Consider the following 7,101-nt stretch of genomic DNA (forward strand, 5'->3'; position numbering starts at 1 on the left):
AGACAGATATATTTATTTATTTATTTTTATTGAGTTACTTTTGTGTTTTAACTGCGGAAATCGAAAACTATGTCAGCCAGCACACACAGACACACACATACATAAATATTATAACATTCACACAGAATAAATACACACAACAATCAAATAAATAATCTAACCTTTGTACAACTGCTTTTTACATATGTATATATATAATTTTTCCCCTTACTAAACTAAATCAGTAATAAAAGACAAGACATTAAGGCTCCCTTGATCATTCTTGTTCGTATGTGTATGTGTGTGAGACAGATTTTTGTGTTTGTGTGTGTGTGTGTGTGTGTTCATTGGCTGACATAGTTTTCAATTCCCAGTTAAAATACATAACCTTTTGGTGTATTGTATAGGGAGGAAAAAAAAAACCTACCAATCTACGGCCAGAATCCGTTTCGTCATTCATCGTCATTGAAGTGCAAAAATATCCGCGAACCTGTTTTTTTGAATATTTATTCTCCTTTTCGTTTTTTTTTTTTTCACGTAAACTTTTACCTCAAAAAAAATTTTTTTTTAAAAACAAAAAACCCTACTGTAGGTCTCCTTCCTTGGACACAGCAGTTTTCCAAGAAAAAAGATTTATATTATTATTTTCTGTACGTGTTTAGAAAATTAACAAAATGGTACTCCGGTATTAATATACATACATATATAAATATTAATGTGTATATGTATATATAAATATAGGTGTGTCTATGTATATCGCTAAATATAAAGCGTGGCAGAGAGAAATGTGTCTTTGTATCTTACTTTATATTGTGCCAAATATATATATATGTATATATATATATATATATACATGCAAAATATAGTTTAAATGGCTTGTGGCCAGCAGAAATTTGATGTTAATCTGCGGCCAACAATAAAGACACCCGCAGATTTACAGAAGTAAAGTAAGACTTCTCGTAGCTTTATAAGATTATATATTACTGCTTTCACTCCGTCTCTCACTTGAAGCTGAAAAACTCTTTTGCCAAATGAGTATATCGTATGCGTGTGCCTGTAATATCTGTGAACGCTCTATATATATGTATATATACGTGTATGCATAAATATATACATGTATATATATATATATATACATATATATATATATATATATACATATATATATATTTACATATATATAAATATATATATATATATATAATCAATCTATCTCATTAGCTTAGCTCTCAGGGTAGCTAAATCTTTTCACAACTGTGTCTCCTGTCAGTCCGCATTGGATAACAACGTCACAGCCACTGTCGGTCATGTGACACGCATTTTTCGTTACGTCAAGCGCATGTTTTGCGCACATCACGTCCTGACCGCCAGAACGCAGTTAAGTGACTACAGAACGTCTGGACAATGGCGCGACGTTTGAAGATAGCAAAAGCTTAACTCATTTCACTTCTCAGATTTTATTTACTACTTACTCATAGTCAACACACGAGCTCTAGCCGTATCTTATGTTTAATTATTTTAAAATGTATTTGTATATATGTTGAAATTAGCGAGGGATAAAACTTGATTAATTACAGTGTATACTGTTTTATACGTTTACATTTTGTATACACACACACACACATTTGTTCTTGTTTACCTTTGAGATCTATTTAATCGAGCAATCCCGCGATCATAGTTTGTTCAACCTTTCAGCATTCTTTCATAGGGTATGTCTAGGACTATACCATCAAACTATGTCTTTCTCTCTTTTTTTTTTCTTTTTAAGCTGTTCTAGTCATTTGACCGGTCATGCTGGGGCATCGCCTTGAAACATTTTTAGCCGAATGCATAGACCACAGTACTTATTTTTTTTAAAGCCTAGTACTTATTCTATCGATCAGTTTTGTAGAACCGCTAGGTTACTGGGACGTAAATACCAACACCGGTTGTCAAGCAGTGGTAGTGGTGGGAGGACAAAGATACACACGCATATAGACATACAGAGTGGTGCTGAAAAGTTCCTGGCTTTGGGTAAAAGAAAATACAGGCGGATCAGTTAATTATGATTTTATCGACTATATTCCCCTCTCAGATTCACACATTTATTACAGCGGGCCTTCAGTTTTTTTTCTAAGTCCCATAAAAGAACTCGGAAGGTTGGGCCTCCAGCCAGCCCTTTCGAAACACCCTTAAAGCAGGGACTTTTTCAGCACCCCTTCGTATGTGTGTGTATATATATATATATATATATACACACACACACACATACATACGAATATACGAGGGAATTCTTTTCAGTTTCCGACTAACATATTCACTCACAAGGCTTTGGTCGACCCCAAGTTAAAGTAAAAGACACTTTTCCCAAGGTGACACGCAGTCAACTCCGAACTGTGTGGTTGGGAAGTAAGCTTCTTACCAAACAACCACGCCTGATCTATCTAGTTATTTCTATGCGATCCGTCTCGTGTTTTCTGTTACTTATATTCACTGAGGTAAAAATCAATGCTCGTTTCTATAGGTGCAGCTGTAGCTTTGTGGTAAGAAGCTTGCTTCTCAACCACATGGTTCCAGGTTCAGTAACATGGTATGGCGCCCTGGGCAAATGTCTTCCACTGTTGCCACAGGCCAACTAAAGCCGTGTGAGTGGATTTGGTAGACGGAAAGTGAAAGAAGCCCGTCGTATATACATATATGTGTTTGTCTTTGTGACTGTTTGCCCCCCTCGACCATGTTGGTGTGTTTACGTCGCTGTAACTTAGCAGTTCCACAAAAGAAATCGATAGAATACCAGGCTTTAAAAAAAAGTACTGAGTTTGATTCATTTGACTAAAAATTTTTCTCAAGGCAGTGCCCCAGCATGGCCATAATCTAATGACTGAAACGAGTAAAAAAGATAGAAGATTCTATAAATTTAACTAAGGATATTGACAACATGACATAAATAGTTTGTGTTGCTTTCCCCAAATAACTGTTTTCTTTATAACTTTATTGCATATTTTTATGAAATTTTACAGGTACATATTTCACAGATGTAAATTATAATTATTATTTTAATGTACTACTAGTTTTAGCCATTTGACCGGTCATGCTGAAACAATCGACCTTGGTATATATTTTTGAACCTTGTACTTATTCCATCGAACTTTGCTAAGTTATGGGGATGTAAACAAATCAACACCAGTTGTCAAATGGTGGTGAGAGACAAACATACATAGATGAGTGTGTGTGTGTATATATATATATATATATATATATATTTGATGGGCTTCTTTCAATTTCCATCTACCAAATCCACTCACAGAGCTTTAGTTGACCCAAGGCTATTGTAGAAGACACTTGCCCAAGCTGCGTGGCACATTGGACAAGTGTCCAATAGTTTACAACTCTTCCAACAATACTGAACCTAGAACCATGTGATTGGGAAGCAAGCTTCTTACCACACAATCATACTTGTCCATTTTTCCGAAAGTTATGAGGCAACAAAGTTGACTCATGTGAATTATCTAAAATTCCTCTAACCCCTTCTACTTCAAAAAATTTTTCACAACATATTCCAATGTAACCACTATCATCTACTCCATCTGAAAGGTATTGAAAGATTCATTAAAAAGAAATATTTTAAATAAGGGATGGCCAACACTAATTCCCTGCCTCTTGATACTCAGCAACAAATCCATTCAGCCATGCTGGAGACCATCTTCTGTTGAAGCATGTCTAAAAATTACAGCTGATTGAGCTTACACCCTTCTGATTGTGATAGTACTTGCACAAGAGCTGTGCAGGTCAATCCAGTTCATAAAAATTATGCAAAGAAGAGGTGACAATGCACACTTCTTCCAAAGTCCAACAACCAATTGGAAAAAGTTTAACCTAACATCATTTATCCAAACAAGCATCTAGCCATTTATATAGGGACTTCACAGCAATCACTTGTTGCCCAGTATTCCCAAATTTGTACAAAACTCTCCACAGCATGTCCTGCATATAGAATTAATATCTGGTCAAATGTGCTTCCTCCAGGTTGGAAGTCACACTGCTTTTCAGCTAGCTTTTCTAAACAATTTCCCTATATTATTTACTTGAAACCTAGCATATATATTACAGGGGAGGCTCAACAGAGTTTTCTCTATAAATAAAGCACTCTCTCTCTCTCTCTCTCTCTCTCTCTCTCTCTCTCTCTCTCTCTCTCTCTCTCTCTCTCTCTCTCTCTCTCTCTCCCCCTCTCTCCCTCTCTCTCTCTCTCTCTCTTTAAAGAATTGAGATGATATTCCCAGATAGTCATCACTTTAATGTCTTTCCAGAGGCCCAAACCATCCAGTGTATGAGTCATCCAGAGAACACCTCTATTTAAGGTTCTTTGCATTTCATCTTCTCCAGTGGCCTTGAGCACCTTAATTGCTTGTATGACTTCAACCTTTGTGAGTTTAGTCATCACCCTTAGATGCACTATATGTCCACAAGAAGATTATATCATCACTGGATTTAGGAAATTGGTAAGTACTCTACACCTCCCAAAAATACTCTTCTCTAGAGAAAAGAACCCAGTTCTTAATGACAGATGTGGAAGACAGTTTCCTGTTACGAAGTTGGCAGATAGTCTGCCAGAATACTTTATTGGTCAACCTAAAGTCAGAGTCTAGCTTAACCCTGAAATCTTCCCATGACTTAGCCTTGGATATTTTTTTACTATCCTTGCTGCAACATTTCACACTTCAATATACTGCTTGTGCAGAAGCAGAGAGTTGTTTCCAACTCTGTTTGGGTGACATTTTTTACTTCCTGGTTAAACCATGGGTTTCTTTTGCGACCTGATGCCATACCAAACTGCTTCCATCCACAGCATTGTACAGCCAAAGAAGAAGCTACCAAACATAACAATCTCCACTTCATTTCAACATCCTCACTCTATTCAGGAAGGTCTCTCAATTTGGATGTAATAGTGTCTGTATTATTTGTTTCTGATCCCATCATTTGCCAGGGCTTCTCCCACCTTATCCTCTAAGTCGCACTGTGAGTTCCATTTCCAGTACAGAAGTCTATTAAGGCCTCTCCATTTGTATTGAGTTCAGAGACACTTTTCCTCCCAATCACTCCTTTCCACATCTGGCAATCAGCGCCAACATGTGCATTGAAGTTGCTTTATAGAACAAATGACTCAATCTTAACTACATCAAATGTCGCAGTGACTTTGTCAAGGAAGGATTTGTATTTAGCCTTGCTGTTTGGAGTATATACTTGTTACAACCACACTAGGCATTCATTCAGCCTCAGCTTCAGGATGTAGGCAGATGGGAGTTTGTACGTATTCCCACTCTTGCTGGGGAAGATACAGCTGGCACCATGCTTGAGTTGTGGAGTTTCTAGCCTCTATCCAACCAAATCTATGGTACAAGAGCAATAGAACCTTGCAAAGGAAACTCCAGCTATATCTAGGTGGTAGTGTTTGACCTCCTCTAGTTCCTGCTCTCCACCTGAAAGGGTTGTGACAGTCAAATCCCCAAACATGAATGGGTGTTCCCTCATGGACCATTTTCAGGGTTCTGCGACATGCATCCTTTGTGTTCCCACCCCATGCCTCCCAGAACAAACTGCAAGCTTGGGGTGGAAACTAATATATTTTCTGAATGGACCTTCTACCTAAGATTCAACTGTGACAGACAATACAATATTTTTATTCTTTTGAATCTCTTTCGTAATGCAGTTTTTGGTGGTCTTTTTGTACCAGGCTCCAAGCTGGTATTATGTTTGACCCGTGAAGATACATATGAATATATATATACATATGAGTAGCCATGAACCTCCTCTACAACAAGAGCCTGCTCTACTCCAACCTCTTACCTTAACCCCACCCCATCTAATATACAGAGGTAACATCCTACCTCCTTGGGATTGTTGACTTTCGAGCTATATGGATGCACTCAATAGTGTTTGGTGGCACGAAAAAATAACTTCCAGTACACACTGTGAAGTGCTTGGCATTAGAAAGGACACCTAGCTTTAGAAACCATGCCAAAACAGACACTGGAGTACAATGCAGTCCTTGACTCATTGGATCCTTGTCAAACTGTCCAACCCATGCTAGCATAGAGCAAGGATGTTAAATGATGATAATGATTGCTTTTATCAGCATGGAGAAAGCCTTTGACAGAGTCCCCTGCTCCCTTATCTGGTTGTCAATACTGGAAGCTAGGGATAGATGAGTGATCAGTGAGAGTTGTACAAGTCATGTACAGGGATGCTGTCAGTAAGTTGAAGGTTAGCAATGAATTTAGGATACAGGTAAGGGTTTACCAAAGATCATTCCTCATCCCCCTCTTGTTCATCATAGTCCTCCAGGCAATAACAGAGGAATTTCAGATGGGATGCTCCGGGGAGCTCCACTATGCTGATGACCTTGTTCTTATAGTTGAATCACTACCAGAACTAGAGAATAAATTTAAGACGTAGAAACAAGGTCTAGAATCAAAAGACCTTAGGGTCAACCTAGTAAAAACCAAAACCTTGGTAAGTAGGAGAGCAGACAAATCACAAATCCTTTCAGATAGATGGCCCTGCTCAATCTGTAGAAAAGGTGTAGGTAGAAACTCCATAAGATGTACCCAGTGTAAGCTATAGGCACATAAGAGGTGCAGCAATATCAGAGGAAGGTTAACAGGGAAAATGGTTTTTGTGTGTGGAAGGTACACAGGTACAATTAACACTAAAAATGTACAGAAATTAGACTCTATCCAATACCAGCAGGGAAAACTTGTAGTCAATGGCTTCTGTTACCTATGTGACCAAGTCAGTAGCAGGGATGAATGCTCTGAGAGAGTAACTGCTCAAATAAGAATAGGCCGGGCAAAGTTAGAGAATCCTACCTCTGCTGGTAACAAAAGGCCTCTCTCTCAGAGTGAAAAGCAGACTGTATGATGTTTGTGTGCAAACAGCCATGCTACATGGCGGTGAAACATGGGCTGTGACTACCAAGGACATGCATAGACCCATAAGAAATGAAGCTAACATGCTTCGCTGGATGTCTAATGTCAGTGTGCATGCCCGACAGTATAAACGCCCTAAAAGAAAAGTTGAGCATAAGAGACAGATGTGGTGTGCAAGAGTGATGACTGTGCTGGTATGGTCATGTAATGTGTATGG

The 7,101-nt window shown here is 38.2% G+C and overlaps 1 protein-coding gene across 2 annotated transcripts in view; it reads left to right on the forward strand.

Moving 5' to 3' along the window:
• The first annotated feature begins 505 nt into the window (after positions 1-505).
• The window catches only part of LOC106870551 (protein orai-2), a 62,976-nt gene continuing 56,380 nt past the window's right edge, over positions 506-7,101 (forward strand). The window contains exons 1-2 of one of the 2 annotated variants that reach the window (XM_014916786.3): positions 506-1,688; positions 4,266-4,457. The gene's annotated coding sequence lies outside the window, so the exon portion shown is untranslated. The remainder of the gene's footprint in view (positions 1,689-4,265; positions 4,458-7,101) is intronic. The other variant, XM_014916861.3, reaches the window with a different exon arrangement.

The sequence above is a fragment of the Octopus bimaculoides genome, chromosome Z (genome assembly GCF_046866305.1).
Source record: "Octopus bimaculoides isolate indiv1 chromosome Z, ASM4686630v1, whole genome shotgun sequence".
NCBI lineage: Eukaryota > Metazoa > Mollusca > Cephalopoda > Octopoda > Octopodidae > Octopus > Octopus bimaculoides.